The 22,042-nt window shown below is 40.5% G+C and overlaps 1 long non-coding RNA gene across 1 annotated transcript in view; it reads left to right on the top strand.

Moving 5' to 3' along the window:
* The first annotated feature begins 6,683 nt into the window (after positions 1-6,683).
* LOC110345497 (uncharacterized) overlaps positions 6,684-22,042 on the top strand; it is a 103,126-nt gene continuing 87,767 nt past the window's right edge. Inside the window, exon 1 of the long non-coding RNA XR_015444692.1 lies at positions 6,684-6,891. This is a non-coding gene — a long non-coding RNA (uncharacterized LOC110345497). The remainder of the gene's footprint in view (positions 6,892-22,042) is intronic.

Here is a 22,042-nt window from a genome sequence, read left to right as displayed (position 1 = left end):
GTAAAGGTACAAGATCCCAATGATGAATGTAACTGTATTGTATACCTAAAATGTACCAATAAACTTAACGGGAAAAAAAAGAAAATGCAATGAATAAAGCATAAATATATGAAGCAGGCAGAAAGAAATCTGAGGATCAAGAGGGGGACTAGTGAATTCCAAACAACTGAAAGCCCTGGCATGCATGCTCACAGATATGCAGAGAAAAATAAAATGGAAATTCAAATTTAAACGTGAAACCCTGCATTCTTCCATTGGTAGCTTGTTTCTTAAAGATCGTGACCCTAGGGTTACCCGTTTGAAATCTTTTCCCCAAATACATAGGAAATCCATTCAGAAGTTCCACTTCCTTGGAGCCCTGGGAAAATGAGACCTGAGCAATCTCTCCGTGGCCCTTTATGATCCATCAGCTCATGGCAGGAGAATGAGGACCTCCAGAAAGTACTTCATATGTCTCCTCTTGTACTCATACCACTGTCCACATCCCAGGGTGCCAGATTCCAAAATAGTCCCTTTTACCTGGGAATGCAATTACTGGCTCACTCTGTTTCCCTTCCCAGGCTTCCTGCATCTGCACAGAGTAGGGACTGATCAATACTTTGTAAATGCAGGAATAAACTACTAAAGAGAGTATCCATGAGTTACTGAAGAGGAATTTAACTGAACTCAGATGAATGCAGAAGATGACAGGCGAGAAGTCATGGAATTGTGGTTGAATTCATTTCCCTGGCTTGGCCATGTGTCTTTCCTAACAGGCCTACTCAGAGTTTCATCTTTACGTGCCTCTAGACAAGCACTTCTATTAAAGTAGTTTGTGGATGTTACATGGAAAAAGAAACTCAAGCTCAAAGAAGTTTTGAAAATCTTGGACTTGACTCCAGTCAATATGCTTTATAATCACAGAACTTTTCAGAGGCTTTCAATACTAATGATTTTCAGTCTTGTTTTATCTTTCAGTTGAGGAGTGATTCACTAGGACAAGTGTTCCAGGGTAAACAATTTCAGCAATACTGTTCTAGGAAACTGAAAGTCTAAGATCCAAAAGGATATGCTCATGTTGCTCTTGGGTCTCCTAATTGACAGCCAGCTCTCACTTGGCAGAACCACATCCTGGGCTTGTGCTGGAGTGGGGTTTGGGGAGGGACAGGACCCCAGCCCCCAAATAATAATGTCTACCGCCCTGTCCTGGGCTCTCCCTCACTACTCTCAAGGCGTGTAGTCTTACCACCATTTCACAGGTGAGAAAATTGAGGCTTAGAGAAATGAAGAGGCAACCATCTTTTTAAAATTGTGGTAAAATATACATAACATGAAATTTGACATTTTAAATATATGATCCAGTGGCATTAAGTACATTCACAATATTGTTCAACTTTTCTCATTATCCATTTCCAGAATTTTTTCATCATCTCAAACAGAAATCCAGTCCCGTTAATCAGTAATTCCCACTCACCTAGCCCCTGGTCACCTCTAATCTTCCTGTCCCTATAAAATGACTATTCTAGAACTTCTCATAAGTGGAATCATAAAATAGTTTTCCTTTTGTGCCTTGTTTATTTCATTTACTATAATGATTTGCATGTCTGTCCATGTTGTAACATGGATCAGAATTTCTCTCCTATTTAAGGCTAATATTCCTTTGTATGTAGAAACCATATTTTGTTTGTCCATTCATCCTTGATGATCTGGGATGTTTCTTCTTTTGGGCTATTATGCATAACATTCTTATGAACATGAGTGTGTAAGAATTTATTCAAATCCTGTTTTTATTCCACATATTTAGCAATTTTTTGAGGAACTGCCAAACTAATTTCTTTTTTTTTCTATTTATACATACTTTATTATTTTTTAATTTTGTATATCCTTTTATTGGTACATTTTAGGTGTACAATATAATGACAGTCATCATTGAAGATATGCACCTTTACATACTCTCTTGGTTCTTATTTTTTCCCCTTTCCCCTGCCCTCCCTTCAACCCCTCTATCCCTCCCTATTTACAAAGACTTTGTTTCCATTTTTTCATTTTCTCATATTAATTCCACTCCCTACTTTCCTTTCCCCTATCTCTCCCACTTCCCCCTTCCCTTTTGCCCCTTTTCTTCCTATTTCACATTATCTACTATACCTTTTAGTCCTTATTACACTTTCAGTTTCTCACTCTAGAGAAACTATTTGGCATTTACACAGGTGTGTCCTGTTTATTTCACTTAAGAGTATTGCCTCAATGTGCATCCATTTAGCAATAAATGTCTCTAATTTCTCATTTTTGATCACTGAGTAGTACTCCATTTTATTTAAAAAACACATTTTCTTGATCCAATCTCCAGTTGATGGGCATTTGGGCTGCTTCCAAGTTTTAGCTGTTAAAAACTGTGTTGCTATGAACATGGGTGCACATATATCACTGTGGTATGATTCTTTTAATTCTTTGGGGAACATACCCACCAGGGGAATAGCAGGGTCAAATGGGACTTCCAGTCCTAGTTCTTTGAGGTATCTGCATACTGATTTCCACAGTGGTTGCACCAGTCTACACTCCCACCAGCAGTGGAGGAGGGTTCCTCTTTCCCCACAGCCCCGCCAGCATTTGTTGTTGATTGATTTCATGATAGCAGCCATTCTTTCTGGAGTGAGGTGGAATCTCAGTGTTGTTTTCATTTGCATCTCTTGAATGACCGGTGATGTTGAACATTTTTTCATATATTTATTTGCCATATCTTCTACTTTGTGTGAGAAATGTCTGTTCATTTCAGATGCCCATTTTCAGATTGGGTCTTAAATTTGGGAGGTCTGATTTTTTTAAGTTCTTTATAGGTTCATGATAGTAGATCTTTGTCTGAGGGGACCACTGGTGAAAATTTTTTCCCACATTGTAGGTTGTCTCTTCACACTGCTGGTGGTTTCTCTTGCTGTGCAGAAGCTTTTTAGTAAAAAGAAATCCCACTTGTTTATTGTGCTAGTTCACGGGCAACTGAGGTTTTGTTCATAAAGTCTTTTCCTACCCCAATGTCTTCAAGAGTTCTACCTAACCTCTATTCCAGCTGGTTCAGTGTTTCTGTGCCAAACTATTTTCTATAATGGCTGCACCATTTTTCACTCCTACCACCAATGTACAGAAGTTTCAATTTTTCCACTTCTTCCTCAACACTTCGTTTCTATTCTGGAGAGTTAAAAATGTTTTTATTATAGCCATCCTAATGGATATGAAGTGATATCTTATTGTGGTTTTTTTATTGTGGTTTTGGTTTGTAACTTTGTAATAATGATTAGAGCTATTAAGCATATTTTCATGTACTCATTGGTCATCTACATTTCTTCTTCGGAAAAATATTCCAGTCCTTTGCCTACTTTTGAATCGTGCTGTTTGTTGTTATTGTTGAGGTATAGGAGTTTTTTTACATATTCCAGATATTGCTTCTTTACAAATCTTTTTCCCCCTTTCTCTGAGTTGTCTTTTCATTCTCTTGCTAGGGTTGCCTGATGCCAAAAAGGTTTCAATTCTGATGAAGTCTAATTTTATCTTTTTTTTAAACTGCTTTGTGCCATTGGTGTTACATCCAAGAGTTATTGCCAAATACAGTGTCATGAAGATTTTTCTCCTGTGTTCTCTTCTAAGAATTTCTTAAGTTTAGGTCCAGTTTTAAAAAGGATTTTGTCTATATTGCGAGCCTTCATTCTTTTGCACCTGAGTATCTAGCTTTCCCAGCACTGTTGAAGAGATGGGCTATTCCCCAATTGTGTGGACTTGGCATCCTTATTGAAAATTAACCGACCATGTATGTGAGGATACTATTAATTTTTGATATCCTAAATGATAACAGGCATGGTGTCATGTGGTTTCAAGTTGTGATCATGTGGCCAGGTTCTTAGGGCTAGTAGAACTAGAACTGTTGTATACCTACAATGTACCAATAAAAGAATTTAATACAAAAAAAAAAAAGAACTAGAACTCAGATGACAATAGGGATGATACTGAAAACAATGATGAGACAGTGACAACGCACTGTAACCATTTGCTGCGTGCCAGGAATACTGCCAGACCTCTTACTTGCAAGCCTTCACTGAATCTTCTTGACAACCTTATCATCATTTACAGAAAAACATCAGTGAAGTGAAGTAGCATAGCAAGAAGGAGCTTCCAAAGCTCATGCTGGTAGCCAGTGAACTGTTCTGTCTTGAACCAATCCTCACTTGTCTGGGCCATCATTGGGCCATATAATAGTTATAATTCAGAACAATCACAGCTTCTACTGGGCTGGCTCTATAATTTGCAGGCCCCAGAACAAAATAAAAATGTAGGACCCTTGTTCAAAAAGCAGGAAAAATGTTTTTTTACTTTCTTCCATATCCTCTGTCTCTTCGCCTGTGTGGGTGTTTTCACTTGTTATTAATGCCACATTCCCTCGGGCATGGAATGAGCACAGCACCTCCTAGTTAGAAGCCATGCTCACAACTTGTGGCACAGGGCTCAGGCACACAAGCTCAGGCTCCCTGCTTGTGGGACCAGGTTCCTGTCAGACTTAGAGAGTACCAATGGTCAGTGGGTGGAGCACACAAGAAGATAGCTGAGAACACACCTAGGAAGCCAAGTGACAGCACTAGTTGGGGCCAGGCCTGAGGCAAGGCTTCCCATGTCCAGAACATACTCCCTTGTCCCATCAGATTTCAATTACAAAAAAAAGATGCAAAGATAAAATTATTAAGAATTGTAGGACAAAAAAAAAAAAAGAATTGTAGGACAATGACCATGGAGCATTAAACCCCAAGTATAGGGCCCTTCTGAGCACCACCTATCCTGATTGCACTCCCATGAATACTGGGGCTCTTTCTTTAGTAGAAAAATGGGACATGAGACTCCTCCAATTTTCTTCTCTCCACACTCCACAGCAGCCTGATTCTCCCATGCTCTGATCCCATCACCTCCAGGAGCCCTTTTTCAGGGAATACTTCCAACCTGGGATTCAAAGAGATTTACCTAATCCAATGACTGGAATCCACACAATGCTGGGATATGAACAGGAAGTCAAAGACATTTGCCTCCAATTAACTAACAACTAAGACCTTGATTAATCTGCCAGTGGGGAAAAGAGTCCTTGAAAGCTCAGCTAGGAACACTCAATTGCCCAAGCAAGTAGGAGATGGGGTTCCTGTCTAGAGTCCTCTTATGACCAGAAAGTAGAGGGCTGGCTTCTGTCTTTTTTCCAGAAGGCCTGGAGAACTGAGAAAGACTCCAGTCCCAAAACCCTGAGCAACTGTCTTGAACTTGGCTGTTCACTTCCCCTCTGGGTGCTTCAGTTTTTCCTTTGAAAATGGATGATAATCCCCATCGCAAAGGCTTCCTGTGACTGTGTGAAAGAGAAATCATTCGGAAGCTACTATTCATGGCATTGATTATTTCTATTCCTTATTTAGCAAAGATTGATTGGACATTCATTAGACCATACAGTGGTAGGCACAGAACCAACGCTGGAGACCCCATGGGTATTGAGCACCAATGGCTGTTTATTCCCACCTCAAGTCATCTCTCCCAGCCACTCTGCTTCCTCCCACCTGTGACTTGAGGGAGGGACAGTTGGGCTTGCAGATGCTGTCACATTCCTCCACTAGGAGAAGGCTTGGACTTTGTTCTTTCAACTTGGTTCTCAAAGACATAGCAGGGAGGTAAATGGAGGTGGGTGTTCTCCATTGAAACGTTGTATGTCCTTTCTTCCACTTTCTGTGTCTGTCTCTGCAGTCCAAGATGATAGGGTGAATTCTTTTTATCATCTCCACATTGGCTATCCTGATGTGATTCCTTTTTTCCTCCCATTCATTCATAAAATTAACTAACAATGAGTAAGTGAGCTCTGTTCTGGAGTTCTAAGGGATATTCACTGGGACATGGTGATGATGATAATGACGATGATGATGACGATGACGATGATGACTATGATGATGATGACGACGATGATGATGATGATGATGATGATGATGCAAAGGGTAAAATAGAGGTGGAAGAAGAAAAAGAATCCCCGAGATTCATTGACTACCTACTTCTTATCAACCATTTGGCACCATTTTCTGTTACTCCTACAGACTGTGAGGTGCACATTATTATCTTCATTGTACAGATGAGGAGGCTGAGGGTCGGAGATGTTGAGCTTTTACAATAAATAGCATTGAAGCAGAGGTCTGAAGCCAGGTATGTTTGACTCTAAAGACCTACTCTCTTCACCATCAGACTCTGGAGACAGCAATAAACACAGTGGTAATGAATGAAAAGTCCCGTGCCTAGTACCCAGTAGATACTCAATAAATGCTACTTGAACTGAATTGGATTGAGTTTGTTTAGATTCTGGTTTCAAGATTACTGAGCCCAAGGGGATTGGCCCAGATCCTTTCCAACTCCCTTGTGGGAGCTCTGGGCTTGAGGGGAGCAGGAAAATCGGGCCTTGCCACCCTCAGATCCAGCAAAGGGGTAGTTCCCTCTTCTCCTGGCAGGACAGAGTGCCCTTTGTTTATTGTGCCCCTGCATTCTACCCAGTAATTAGCATTGGCAGCTTCATATTGAGCTTTTGTTTTCATAATTCATTTGCCCACGATGACATAATGAAAGGAATATTGATTCAATCCCAACTCCTCTTGGCCAGAAGCCCACATCAACCAATAAAAAAGAATTGCTAATTGCAGAGTGAACTTACTGGGCCAAGGCATCAGAGCAGGTCATTTTGTTAGCAGATGGAAGGCAAGCGACTCAGCCATTGAACCCCCACCCCCGCTTTGAGTACCCAGACTCCTGGACCTAGGACATCATCCTCAGGTGAGGCCAAATCCAGCTTCTCCATAAAACCAGGAAGAAGAGCAAGCAGGACTGCCAGGGTGGAACCCGAGGAAGGAAAATCCTTCACAGGTCTGTTGACAGATATGGTATCAAATGAATTGTTCTCTGCTTAGAGATGACTTTGATATTTATTGGTTCAAATTGCCCGGCTGACTCAGTCTTGCACAAGTCTTCATGGTCTGTTTTAATCTTGACATTTTGGGAAGCCACACTGATGTGGGTAATGACTGGGTTTACCTGAGATCAAAATGAAAAGGGAGAAGGGGGGAATCTGGAGTAATTATAGTGGGGCAATGTATATTTCTGTATAATCTGGAAAGGTGATTTATGAGGCTGATAAAAATGATAATGTATTATAAGTGGAGCCAACGAGGATTAGCTGCCACAGAGCTTTGTAACAGGAAGTGAAGGAGCTGGGGGAAGGAACCCTATTTATTAGATAAATAGCTGTTCTAAATCCATCTTTTTAAAACTTCTCTTCTGAAATGACTGAGATAAGGAACATTGAAATAGTGATTGTGGTCCTTCTTTGGTTACTATTCATTAAAATTTCTGTTTCCGGAGTACAAAGAGCTAGGGCAGTATTTGTGTAATTATGAGCCAAAAGGATGATGGGGTGGGGAAGTGGATACCCCAGCCCCATCCCATTTCTATGTTTACAATCAGCATGAGGCCCCACTGATTTAGCTAAGAGTGGCTAATGAGGATCCCTGGTTCATGAGGGAACTTACATAATTTCCTGGGGTGCCTCCTCCAGCCAGTACTGATTTTGTCCACCCAATCATAAATGAATTAAACTATTCTGATTCCATCCCTCTGAATTTGTGGTTTATAATCTCCAAGAAAAATAGTGGAAAAGGAATTGAAGTCTTAAGATGAAAAAAAATATGATAGAGAAAAATAATGATAAAGGCAGTGGTTGCCTTCAGTTTCTTCACCTTTGTTCGTCTACATACAAATGTGGTCTACTGGTAGACATACTAGGTGTGATCTAAAAATAAAATGAATGGTTAAATTTTTAAAAATTGTTATAGTTAAAGACACATTGGCATCAATTCCCCTTAATATACTCCCCCTTCATTCAAAGGCATTTACCCCATCATTCTTGCCACTTTCTGAAGCAGTTACAGAAGTCCTCTTTGATGAGTGTCTTTAGTTGTGTTGTCATGGCTAACTTGATCTGTAGAATCAATTCAAAAGATTTACTTTCCATGACTTTGAGGAAGAGTCCAGTCTGGTGCTTGATCTGGTGAATAAAGTGAATGAGGACACACCATAATGTTTTTTAAAGTCTGCCTTTTCATTGGATGGCACTCAGCAACAGCATTTACCTTATTTTTGAGCACAGTTTGTAAAAACATTCTAGGAAGAGGACTTCCAGAAGTGCTTCAGAAAGTGGCAAAAATGTTGGGATAATTGTGTTTGGAGGAAGGGGCAGTATTTTGAGGATGATTATGGCAATATATCTTTTATTGCAATAAATTTTTTAAAATTTAAGCATTTATTGTATAGTTTGTCCACCCGCTGTGTCACTCCTTGAGAGTTAGCCCTTAAGTGAAATCTCCTCCCCATCCTTTCTGGAAGTCAAGAGAAGCACGGAAGTCAAGAGAAGTGCTAAACACTTGGCACTTTTGATCCATTCAACTTTCACAGTATCCCCCAAGATTTATCCTGTTTATAGGTGAGGAAAGTGAAACACAGGTATGTAAAATAACCTGCTTAAGATGATACAGTCAATAAAAAGTGGAATTGGAATTTTTATGCAGGTCTAATGTCGGCAAAGTTTAGAGACACCAACCTTCTTTCACTCAACATATTTTAGGCTTGTGTCAGAGTGGGTGCAGTGGGATTATCAACCTGTACACTGAAGGGAGAGGGAGAAAGTTTTGGAAATGATGCTAATTGACCACCCAGGTGGTAAACTTAATTCTATGCATATTTTCATCATGCAGATGGACATACTAGTTTTATAATTTACCTGACTAGAGAGAGAAGTGGTGAATAGGATCTTCTTCACTGAATCAAACATTAGGGCTCTGGGGTTTCCCACCCACACCATTGCTGTGTGCTCCTGGTAGATCACTGGTGGCTACATGTGCCGGATGGACAGAGTTGAATCAGACCTGAAGCACACACCAACTTATCTCTCAAAGGTAAAAATAAGACAGTGGATTATTTATGCTTATGGTTGTAAAAAGGCAACTGAATTCTTTTTAAAAAATTATAATGCCATCCAGGACTCTTGGAGGCAGAGGCAAGAGGATCCCAGCCTGGGGAGCTTAATGACACAGTGAGGCCCTGTCTCAAAATTTGAAATGATGAGGGGTGTACAGCTTAGTGTGTAGGCCTTGGGCTCAATCCTCAGTAACCCCACCCATCCCCCCAGAAATCAAAATTTTCTGTTCAACTACAAGGAAAGTATTATAGGCATTTGCACTTCCTATAGAATGAAATGCAAAAGGTCTCATTTCCTGGGGCCAGAAATAATTTACTTACTTATTTATGTATTTATTTGTTTTAAGATTATGAATAAAAATGTGAGTTTTAACAGCAGACATATTTTTGCATTGAGATAATATATGTGAAAGCCCTTAGCACTGTGTCTGACATATTGTATGGGTTGCCTAAGTATTAGATGTGTTTGCTGAGTGAATATTGAATATTTCCTATATGTCTGACTCAGTGCTGGGCTCTGACGGATTCAGCAGTCTCAAGACAGTCCTTGTCCTCAGGGAGTAGGAGAGAGTAGGTGAGATTAATGGACATTCATACTCAAAAGCTCAGAGGCAGCTGAGGGCAGGGCTTCTTACCTTGTCTGCCGGATGCTGGTGTGCAGAGGGAAGTTAGTAGGTACTGGGCATCCAGGGGAGTCAGGTCCAAATAAGACAGTCTTTATAATGTGGGACAGCTTAGACCCTTTCCTGAAGACCACAGAAGTTCCTGAAAAAAGGAAATGATGTGATCAGACCCTTCTGGCTAAAATGGGGAGGTTAAATAAGAAAGAGACAAAAATAGAGGTCAAAAAAGTGAAGCAAACTGGCTGTTTCAAGAATCCAGATAAGGGCAATGATGGTGTGAACTGAGGCAGGACAATAAAGGGAGGAAATAGATACTGTAGCAATCCCTTATGTTGACACTCCTTTTCAGCTCACACTGTGCTTTCAGACACATTATCTGATTTTATTTCTGTGGTAATTCTATAAAGAAAAGGCTTTCATGCCTCACTTGTCAACAAGGAAGTTACAGCTTGTGAAGCTTAATGGAAAGACCCAGACTTCGGGATTGAGTCAGATATCAAGTCAGCATCACAGATTCAGGCAGTAGCTGGGTGCTACAGTCACTGCTCTAACAAAGTGGTGCCTCCTTGAAATGCTATACTTGTGGAGGGAAAGAAAGATATCCTATGAAGTGGCTTCATAAACCTTTCTACTCCTCACCTGGGCTCTTTCACTTATCCTAATTTCTTCAGATCTTACTGTCTTCATCTTACAGAAGAGGAAACTGAGGCCTCAAAAAGGTTAAATGACTTGCCCGAGGTCATAGAGAGACAGAAGGAGGGTCAGACTTTAATTCAGACCCAGATCTTTGTACTCAACTTAAATTCTATATCTTTGCATGATTTTAGGAATCAGGAGTGTGACAACAAAAAGAAAATCCCCACTTTTGTCACTATAATAAATCTACCACAGTTTAACTTTAGCTGAAGTTACTGGTGTATATCTACCTAGCACATGTTTACTGAGTTAGGTGTGGAGATGAAACTACAACCCTTCCAATTATCCATCACCTCATTAATTGGGAAATATGCACTATATGTCATGTTTAGGTCAGGTTTACCCTTTTCTCAACATGCCTCTACATCATTTGAATTAATTTTGAAAGGGACAAGAGTTGGCTATATGGAGGCTCATCCCAGGTATAAGACAGGCGTGCCACACAAATGATGTGGTGGTGCCCTTGTGCATCAGAGAGCAGTGCAAAACACACCCAGATTGCCCCTGACTGGCTCCCATTGATGAGAGAGAGCTGGCCAAGGAGGCAAGAAGGACTGACCTGGATCCCTTTGCCTGTGTTCACTCTTAAAGATATTTCTTCTTTCTGACCTCTCCTTCTTGCAATGTGTCATGGATCCCAAACTAAAATGCTTGTAGGCTGAAGCAGAAATGAGGGTGGGGGTGGACTGAAAAGGAGTGTGGGAAACTTTCTGAGCAGATTAATGTTCTATGTCCTGCAGGGGGTCTGAGTTCATGACAATAACATTAAAGACATGCATTTCACTACATATAAATATCATCCCCCAAAAGGAATTGTAAACAAATATTGAACTCTAATGAATGATAGACATATGAAGTGTCAAGGGGCAAAATGTACTGAGGTTGATAACTCACTTTCCAATGCATCAGAAAGAAAATAGTTGAATGGGTGGTAGATGGAGAAAAGGCTGGATGGGCTGATAAGTGATAAAGTAGAGTAAAATGTTAATCTTAAAGTTTAAGTTTTGGGTGTTTGCTATATAATTCTTTCAACATTTCTGTGTGTTTGAAATTGTGTACAATGCAGAAGAGAAAAGTGAATTAGGAAACCAGCACTAAGATAATAGGGACTAATGGAGACTGCAGTGAACTGGGGATCATGGCTGTCTTTCTTGGCTCTTGTTTATTTCCATGTGTGATTACAGGTTCGAGGTTAGCAGATCTTTCCATTTTTAAGTGAAATTTTATGATTTTTAAGTATCAGAAAGTAATTCATGCCAATGGTTAAATAAAACATATTTGCAAATAATTCATCAAGTGGAAGCCCGATATGCTATTTCTGCCACAAACCAAGCTGTTTCAGAGTATGTGCATTGTGATCAGATCATCTGCCATCCTAGCAACTAATGTCCCTGGACATTGGCATTGGACAGGAATCTCACCTCTCAGAGCCTTCTTTTCTTCATCTGTAAAAGTGGGTTGGAAATAAAGCCTGTGTCAATGGACCAAAATGAAACTCAAAAATGATAATAATAGCTTAGCACAATGTCTTGCCTAGTAAGTGCTAAATAGCTACATGGTAGCTATTGAGATTATTGACTTTCTGAAAATGCTCTAGAAAAGAAGCTAAAGCAATCTCAAGCTCCCCTGGCCACAGTGAGGCACTGTGTCTGCCTGCCCAGCGTTAACAATGGCATCCCACCCTGCACCATGTGCCTCTGCCACTGGACTGCCTGGACAGAGAACAACAGGCAAAGAGTGTGATGTAGTTGGCCAGCAGATAGGGGTAGCCCTGGATAAGGAGCAAAGGCAGCCTATCCCCATGCCCAGACATGCACTGGACATCTAGCTGACTGACCATCGAGGGAAGGGTGGGCCACGAGAAGCCTCTGTGAGGATCTCTCCTGGCTACAGAACATATATGAATTTCTACAATTTTCCTTGAAAGATACTTCAAATCAACTCAGCTTCCTTTACTATCTTCTTTCAGTCTTACAAGTTCAGTTTCAGTATTTATGGCTGTACTTTTTATCTGCACAGTGCAAATGCCTCAGCCTATCCCACTTGAAGCCAACATCATCAGCCTGCTTTTTGAGCCACAAATCACTTTCTGTGCACACAACAAGAGGCCAGAAAGCTGGCTTTCTGCAGTCATACCCCCCCCCCCCCGCCTAGGCCTCGGAGACATGGATAAACCCCATGTTGTTACAGCGTATCCTCACCGGGGAGATAAACTGGCTCTGTCGCATGTCACCAAGGAGCTCAGAGGGAAAAAAAAAAAAGAATTAGAGAGGAGAACATTTCTACAGGCTCAAATTTGTCGATGTCTCCTTGAGAAAAACCCTGGCCAAAGAAATGAGTACACGGGTACATGGATATTAAAGATGAAGATACAAGTAGCACAGAGAGCATAAATGATTCTGTCACCCCATCTCTACCACCTTCCCCTAACTACCCTTGGTAAAAACAAAACTGGAGGTAAAATCAGCCTGCTTGAATAATAAGCATAAGACGATTTTTCTGGCTGCCACTTCCACATAGCTAAATCTCTCAAAACCCATCCTCCATGGAGATTCTAAAGCCAAGAGTCTCTTGATGGGTTTTGAGATCAGGGTATGAAAACTCTCCAAATCTAAACATTTTCAAAATCAGATAGACAATATTAATGAGGAAATCTGATGGCCTTTATCATAGTCTGTTTTACATCCTCTTAAGATGTAGTTTATACAGATGCTTGTTTCACTCATTCATTTATTCATTTCTATCTGATAAACACACAGGGATATCTTTGCAAATTTCCAATGATGAATGTCATTATATTGTATACCTAAAATGTACCAATGATTAAAATGAATAATTGATAATGTGAAATAGGAAGAGAAGGTCCAAAGGGGTAGGGGAAGTGGGAGGGGTAGGGGAAAGGAAAGAAGGGAAAGGAAAAATTATGAGAAATGGAAAAAATGGAAACAAAGTCTTTGTAAATAGGGAAGGGTAGAGGGGGTGAAGGGAGGGCAGGAGAATGGGGGAAAAATAAGAACCAAGATACATCATGTAAAGGTACAAGTTCCTAATGAGAAATGTGAATGTATTGTATACCTAAAATGTACCAATAAAACAATTTAAAAAAAAAAAAGATGCTGCTGAGGTATGTCTTTTAAATGTGCTACTCTCTGGATCTAGCTTTCACCATCCTATTTTGATAGGGAAATGGATTCAAGAAATATTTCACCTCACTCTTCATTATAAGTTAAGTATCCTCTATTCAAAATTATTTTAGTGAAAAGTATTGCAGATTTTGGATTCAGGGTTATTTTTTATTTTGGAATATTTCCATGCATAATAAGACATCTTTGAGATGAGATCAAAGTGTGCACACAAAATTCATTTGTTTCATACGTACCTTCCACACATGGCTTAAAACTAATATCATGTAATATTTTAATAATGTTGTGTATGAAATAAAGTTTCATGGTGTGGAATTTTCACTCAAGACTGAGAAAGTCTTGGGTTTTGGAACATTTTGAATTTCAGATTTTCAGATTAGTGAAAAACAAAATGATACAAATCTGATGGCATGACAGATGGCATATTGTAGCAGCACGCCTTAAGGGGAAATGCTAAGGAATAGTGAGGACTGTGGAGAACTGGAGCTTGTGTGCCCATCCATAGACAGGCAGCTGCTGCCTATAGCTGGGTTTTTGCCAGCTTTATATTCAGTCCAGCTTTGCTAGAGCTTTTGGTTGGTTTTACTTTTCCCCCAAGCACAATCAGAAATAAGAATTTTTATGTCAAATCTCATTTTCAGATTTGGTAACTATTTTAAATTAAAATTTAAGAGAGAAAAAACTATGTTGGCCAAAATAAACAATATCTAGCCTGTGGGCTGCCAGTATGCAACCTCTGGCTTATTTTGTAACACTTGACCCAATTTGCAGTTACATATCCAGTGGATGGTGAATTTGCATGCTCTTAGAGCTCCATTTGATTTTAAGGAGCTATGGCTTCTAATTTTAATCCCTTTTCTGCTGTAACTTATCATGGGGCATTGGTTAGTTCTTTATTCTTTCCCAGACCTTGGGGTCCCTATTTGTGAAGAAAGATTAGACTAGGCTGGTCTTTCCAGACTTTCCTAATCAAAAGAAACTATAAATGGCTCTTAAATACATATGTGAAAAAAGACCCAGCCTCCTAGGTAGTAAAGAAACCCATACTACCCTGCAATGGAGATCCTGAATTTGATAATGTGGAGGGTATAAGGAGAGTGGTATTTCTTGTATATTGCTTGCAGGATGCTGGCAATCTGGCAATGCCAATCAAAACAGCAAATGCATAGACTTTTGACCCACTCAGGCCACTTTTGAGAATGTTTCTTAATTATGTGCATATGTGAAATAACGTTATGTACAAAATTGCTTATTTTAGCATTGTTTGCATTGGCAGAAGATCAGAAACAACCTAAATGTCCATCAAAAAGGGATGGGTTAAATAAACCATAGTTTGTAAACTATAATACTCTATAAAACAGATTATTACACAGTCATTTTTAAGTGAAGAAGGTAAATCTTTTGTTACATGTTCTTGTCACAAAGAAATAAAATAAAGTAAGAGTATACTTTATTCAATGGTATTCTGGTAAAATGTGTAAAAACTAGTTCTCTAGTTCAGGTTTGCTTGATTCTAATATTTTTCTGTGGTATAAGTACTTCTACCATGTCCAATTTCAACAAGAAGTCACTGAGCTTGGACTTGAGATAGTTCTCTGCTAATGCTACTATATTACTGCCTGAATCAACTAATATAGGAAGACCTCCAAGACATATTAAATGAAAAAAAGGAAAATATAGAACAGTGTGTATAGTATCTCATCATTTATTTAAGCAAAAGGGGAAAGAATAAAGCATATATATGTACATATATATCACATGTATATTACAGATCTCTCTGGATGAATAAACACACACACACACAGCCATTAACTTTGGTTACTACTGGGATCAGGAACTGAGTGTAGTGGGGGACAAAATGAGCAGAAACTCTCTATTTTTATCCATCCATACCAATGATGGTGAACCTTTTAGAGCTTTCAATAACAGCAAACAGCTCACTGGAGCATGCCACTATACCACTGATCTATACCATGTCAGTGATAAGAATGTCTTCTGCATTTAAGATTACATTAAAAATGTTGGGGGGCAGGAATTTAGCTCAGTGGCACTGCACCTGCCTGACAAGCACATGGTCCTGAGTTTGATTCCCAGTACAAAAAAAAAAAAGTTCCCCTAATGGGACCAGGGATTTCGCTCAATGGTGCCGCCACCTGCCTCGCAAGTGCAAGGTCTGGAGTCCAATCTCCAGTACCAAAAAAAAAAAAATGTTAGGGATCATCTGGAGAATTTACTCACTACAGATTCCCCAGCTTCTCTTAGGGAAAGTCTGATCTGACATCTTAAGTGAGGGCTGGGGAAATCTATATTTGACAAGTTTCTCGGATGATCATCAGATTAAGCAAATTTGGAAGACACTGCCTAACTCAACCTTCCCATTTTACAAGGTCAAAAACCGTGGTCCCAGAAGAGAACTTGCCCAGAGCACCCAGTGAATCAGAGAGACAACCAGTGCTGACACCAGGTCTCACACCACAGACTGAAAGCCAAAGAGAGTTGTGGCCCACCCAGCCACGGCCCAGAGAAATTCTACCCAACTGACAAAACAAGTGCATCCCCCACACCCCATCCTGCCTTCTGGTCTCCAACCCACATCATCGGCAATTGCACTTAAGCTGCCAGTCAGTATCCAGCAAGTACTTGTTCACAGAGAACACCACTGATGCAGGAACCCCTGCAGTCCCTCTGGATGGATCAGGGCAGAGGTCCTTTGTGTTAGCACTACCATGAGAAGTATCATTCATTTCCTTCCTGGCATTCGCCACCAGCTGCTATTTCACAAAGTTCACAAAGACAAAAGAGGTGCAGATGGGGAGAAGGCAGCAAAGGGAAAGGAAGAAAGAAAACCTATTTTTCCCCAGGTGCCTGCCACCGACACCTGATACACTTGGCTGCCATTCAGTCCCTTGGTGTTTCCTATATCACCACCATACCTGCTTTTTACACACATAATTAACTGTGTGTTTTCAAAAATGGCAAATCATGCCTTCATATAAAACAACAAATTCAGTCCCGAGACAAATTGAATCAAGTTCTTCGGGTGTTTTTTTACTTCAATTAACCCCAAGACTGGTGTAGATCAGAAGTGCAAATCTCTGTGCGTTATGTGACCACAAACAGGGATGCAGCAGAATGTATACCCCGAATTATGTCTTTAAGTGCTCATTGGAGACACTTGTAATCATGTTTTATTACTGGTCTCCTCCCCAGCATAATGAACTTTGATGAAATAATGAAGCAGCCCTGGCGCCTGAGCAGTCGGGCTGGCGGCCTCACCAGCTAAGACCTCCCATGAGTACAATAGCCCAAGCTGGGCGCTGGCTCCGGTGGCAGCAGGGCGGAAAAGCTGGCACCCCTCCCTCCACTCCCTGCCTCCCGGCTGTTGGGCCTGCTCCCCTGAGTCACGGAAGTGCCACGGCCAATTGGAAATGAGGAGTAGGCCAGGAAAGCTGGGGCTCACCGGGTCACAGAACAGGAGAGCTGGATAGAAGTGGGCTGACCCACATCTCACCACCCTCTTTTGTCCAGATAGAGAAACTGAGCCCCAGAAAAAGGAAGTGACCACATCAAGACTACACACATAGTAGTATCACAGGGACTAATGCCGGGTTTCCTGTCTCAAGTCCAAAGTGTTTCCATGACTTCTGCAGGGTTCTCTTAGCCAGTGATCTCCAAACCCCATAGAAGCTACGAATCTTAGACTCCAAACCCCTATATAGATGCTGGTTCCATACAGCTACTGGCAAAGCCAGGTGTTTGTGCTTTTCTAGTAACTCTGGAGATTAGCTGGATGTGGCTGAAAAGTCAGACAGGGAAGTTTAAAGACCTTGACAGATGAGGATTGGTATTTCTTCTCCCAACTCAAAGTGTGGGCATGGCCCGGGAGCATAGGAATCACCCAGCACTGCTGGCATCAGAGTTGCATTGCAGCATAATCTCCACTTTAAAAAGCACTGCTCTACCCCTTCAGGGGAAGCCTGACATATGTGTGGGGGACCCTACTCCATCATTATAGATAAACAGTGCCTTTCTGAAGAGGGTCTGGGTAATGATAACTTCCTCCATCAGCCACTACAGCCTAGTGCTGTGCCCTGCAAGGAGCTGATATTATCCCCATTTTATGGTTGAGGGAACTGAGGTCAAAGAACTGTTCAGAACTCCCAAATCTGAGCCTGTTTAATTTGGAGTTTTTTTGTTTGTTTTGTTTTTCTTCCTAAGCTCCCTTCTCTATTGTGTTTGTGTGTGTATAGGAAAAGATGACCCACAGATAATCTCAGCTACAAATTGTTATGCTTCCTAGCTAACTTGTTTAGAGGAAATCTAAAGCTGCTTTGGTGTCAGGGTTGAATGATTTTGTTCTTTTCAAAAGGATAACTAGGTAGATGGAAGTCTTTGAAACTTCTTGGGAAATTTCATTTCTTTGGGTAACACTGTCTCTAACTTATTTTCAAACGTACTATACACAATAGGGTGAATATATATATATATATATATTCATATATATATACGTATATATATGGGGGTTAGATTTCTGAAAAGAAAATAGCTTTATTGAGGCACATTTTCCGTATTGCATAAATTCTTTACAAACATACAATCCAGTGATGTTTTGGAGATCTACAAAGTTGTTCACCATGACCTTAATCAATTCCGAAATATCTGCATCACCCCCTTGCTATCACTTCCATACATATACTACTATTAACACCTCACCCCCTCCAACCCTTCATTGCTGTCTACCTCAACCGATTTGCTTTCTCAGGACAACCCATATAAGTGGAGTGGCTTCTTGTGTTTGGTTTCTATCACTGACAGTCCTTTTTTGAGGTTCATCCATGTCAACGGGTGCATCTGTAATTTATTCCTTTTTATTGCTGAATAGTAGTATGGAGATCCTACATTTTGTCTAGCCATGATTTATGAGTTAATTTTGTCTACACCCAGAGGAAAATAGTTAATCTTGGAAAGATATTCAAGAGGGAGCCACAATTTACACCCAGAAACTTCTAATTTTCACCAGATAGTTGGTTATTTAGAATAAAGGATGCTAGTAATCATGTGTTTTTAGTAAAATTAGTGTCCATCTTAGCCCATTTTCTGATGCTATAACAAAATGTCTGAGATTGGATAATTTATGAAAGGAAAAAGTTTATTTTTCTCAATGGTTCTGGAGGTTGAAAGTATGAGAGCATGGTACCAATATCTACTCATAGACAAGAGCCTAGTGCCATGTCTTATGGCAGAAAGCAAAAGGGGAAGCCAATGTATGTAGGCAAGACAAAACATTAGCAATGGCCTTGCTTTAAAACAAGGAGGTCTTGAGGTAAGTGATCCAGTTTCAAGAGAATTAACATAGTCCTGGGAGGAAGACATTATTCCCTGTTAATGATCTAATAACCTCTTAAAGGTCCAACTTCCCAACATCACAACCATGGCAATCAAATTTCAATGTGAGTTTTGGCGAGGACAGACCATATTAGAGCCATAGCAGTGCTGCTCAAGAACTGTCATAGTCTAGACTTCCCAGGAATTAAGGTCCTCCGGTGCTCCACTTTTTAAGCATACATTGTATCACCTGGTTGCATGGGAAGGTCTGCTAAATTGGCCATGAGAATATGCAGCATCCACTGTGGAATGGACATCTCCTGGAGAGTGAGTAGTTCTCAGGACAGGTAAGCACAGAGAGTAGAACTTCACTTATTTTATGGGAACAAATTGTATCTGTTTCTCTTTAGATCAATTTTTCTTCCTGTTTGTTATCAAATAATGTGCAAGTAACATCATTCAATATGAGACTCATTGTTATTATAGCACACAATCAACTAGTGAAGCAATACACACTCTCACCTTCCCCCAATATTTACCAAAAGGAACTGAAAATTGGTGAATGATAGTGTTGGCTTAGATAAGTCTGTAATGCTTCCAAACTTTCCAAAGTTTATTGAGTGCTTCAGTACTGGAAAATGGATGTACAAGGGTGGAACACATTACTAGCACTACTCCTTGAAGTTTGCCATGGCCACATGACTAGTTCTGGCCAATGAGGTGTGAGCAGAAGTAGCACCCTTCATTCCTGCCCAAAACAACTGATTGCCAATCTCAGCACCCTAGGCCCCCTGCCATGATTCCTGAAGCCCTCAGTTGAGAAACTGCCCAGAAGGAGGACACATCTAACAGACTCTGATGAGAACATGTGTAGGTTGGAATAAACCTTTGGTACTTTATGATACTGGGACTGGAGGACAGGGTGATGCTTCCTATTGCAGTGTTACCTCTTGCTTAGTTACAAACACAAGCATGGTCCTTGGACTTGTGGAATTGTCAGTCAAGTAGAGAAGTCTATCGTTAATCATATTTTTTTTTAACTATGGAGAATTGCCAAGAGTGACAAGTGTGTGGTCTGGGGGAGTCAGAAAAATCAATTTGCCAAAGGTGATGGTGGATTCTCCAGTAGAGGCAGCCCTTGTATGATGTCCCAGAAGGTCAAAGACATTTCTAGCAGTCCATCAAATTGAGGCATGTGACTAATCACTGAACACCTCTGCCACTCCCCTGCCAGGCCGAGGAAACAAATGCCACAGGAGGAGAAGTGTCCCTGTGGGAGTCCTTCTCTCCGGCTGAGCTCAGTACCTGAGCTCTGAACACTGAACTCCCTTTGCGTGACCTAAGACAGGGCCTGGGACCCTTTTCAGGGCCAGCAGGATAGGATCCTCCTCCTGTAAAGTTTCACTGAGGGCATTAGAGGGTCAAGCTGACAATCTAATGGTTTTAACCAGTCATTTCTTGATATTGGTGAACCACTGGCTCCAGGACTTCCCACCCCAGGATACCAAAATCCACTGATGTTCGAGTGTCTTATATAGAATGAGATAGTGTTGGTGCAAAACCTGTGCACATTCTCTAGTGTGCTTTCATTCATCTTCAGATTACTCATAATATTTAATGCATTATAAATGTTATATAAATAGTTGTACTGTGTAGGGAATAATGACAAGGAAGAAAGTCTGTACATGTTCAGCACAGATGCAATTTATTTGAGTGTTTTCGGTCTTTGGCTGAGTCTGTGGATGAGGAATAGAGTTATCACACACACACACATGATAATGATAATAGTAATAATGCTTTTCCTTTGTGATTTTGAGTCTACAAAACACTTTTGTCTATATTAAAGTATTTTCATGTATAATAACTTCCCAGTGGCTTTCTAGCTCATTTGGAATAAAAAGGAAAGTCCTTAGCATGAGCCATGAAGCCTTGTACGTTGCAGGCTCTGCCCACCTCACCAAACCCACATGTCCCCTCACTTACCTGACAGCCTTGCTGTTTTTCATACCCTTGCATGCCCACTCAAAGCCTTTGTATGCACAGCTCCTAGTACCTACACACTCCTTCCTTATGCAGTCAGCCCTCCATCCTCAGAGGCAATAATTAAAAATATTTTTTTAAATCCATGTATGGTACCTGTAATTCCAGTACTCTGGGAGACTGAACCAGGAGGATCACAAGTTTGAGCCCAGCTTGGACAACTGAGCGATTTAACAAGACCCTGCTCAAAATAAAAAGGGCTGGGGACGCAGCTCAGTGAGAGAGTAAAATAAATAAGTAAACAAGTAAATAAGTAAATCTTAAAAATGAATTTTTAGTGAATATATACAGAAGTTTTCCTTGTCATTATTTCCAGAACAATACAGTATAATAGCTATTTATGTAGCATTTATATAGTATTACGTATTATAAGCCATCTACAGATGATTTAAAGTATACCGGAGAATATGCACAGATTATATGAAAATACTACACCATTTTAACAGGGACCTGAGCATCCATAGATTTTGGTACTCTTGGGTGACCTGGAAGCAGTCCCTGTGAATACTGAGATCAGTGTACATTTTCTTTCCTCCCCAAGGGTGTCCTACCACTGTGCTACATCCTGAGCCCTTTGTATTTATTTTCTCGAGACAGAGCCTCACTAAGTTTCCTAAATTGGCCTTGAATTAGCAATATTTCTGCCTCAGCTGCCAAGCAGATGGGATTACAGGTGTGTGCCACCATGTCTAGCCTCAAACACTGTTTCTCACCAAATTAAGTTGCTTCTCCACTCCAGTCATTTTATATTTAAATATCGTTTTATTATCTTCATCTCATGCACCATTTAATGTGAAAATTTTACTTCTTGCTTGGCTGCTTCCACAACCTAATTGAGAGAATGTAAACTTAATCGTATAAACTCAATGCCTAGAAGAATTTACTGAATATTCACCATATGAAAGATGTTTATTTCCTTTATTCCTCATGGTTGGAGAGGAGTTAAACGACTTACCTGCAGCCTCAGGACTAAGACTTAGTAGAATAGAAATGAGATTGGCCCCTGGGTCTGTGGCTTTTTCCACCCAGCCAAGCCAAGGGCAATGTCTGGTGCCCCAGACATTGTGTTTTGAGGACAACTTGTCTCAATTGTCAAAGACATTGCTACAGGGTGGATGAACGAATTCACACTAAAAAATGACTGCATTCACTTTTTGACAGGACTTCCTGGAAAGGCTTAGATTTTAACAAAATAAAAGCAAGAGTGTGGGCCTCAGC

The sequence above is a fragment of the Heterocephalus glaber genome, unplaced genomic scaffold (genome assembly GCF_053883595.1).
Source record: "Heterocephalus glaber isolate CG9 unplaced genomic scaffold, H.glaber_assembly_v1.0 deba00001606, whole genome shotgun sequence".
Classification (NCBI taxonomy): Eukaryota; Metazoa; Chordata; class Mammalia; order Rodentia; family Bathyergidae; genus Heterocephalus; species Heterocephalus glaber.
The sequence above is the reverse complement of the archived record's forward strand: the minus strand, read 5'-3'. Positions and strand labels throughout refer to the sequence as shown.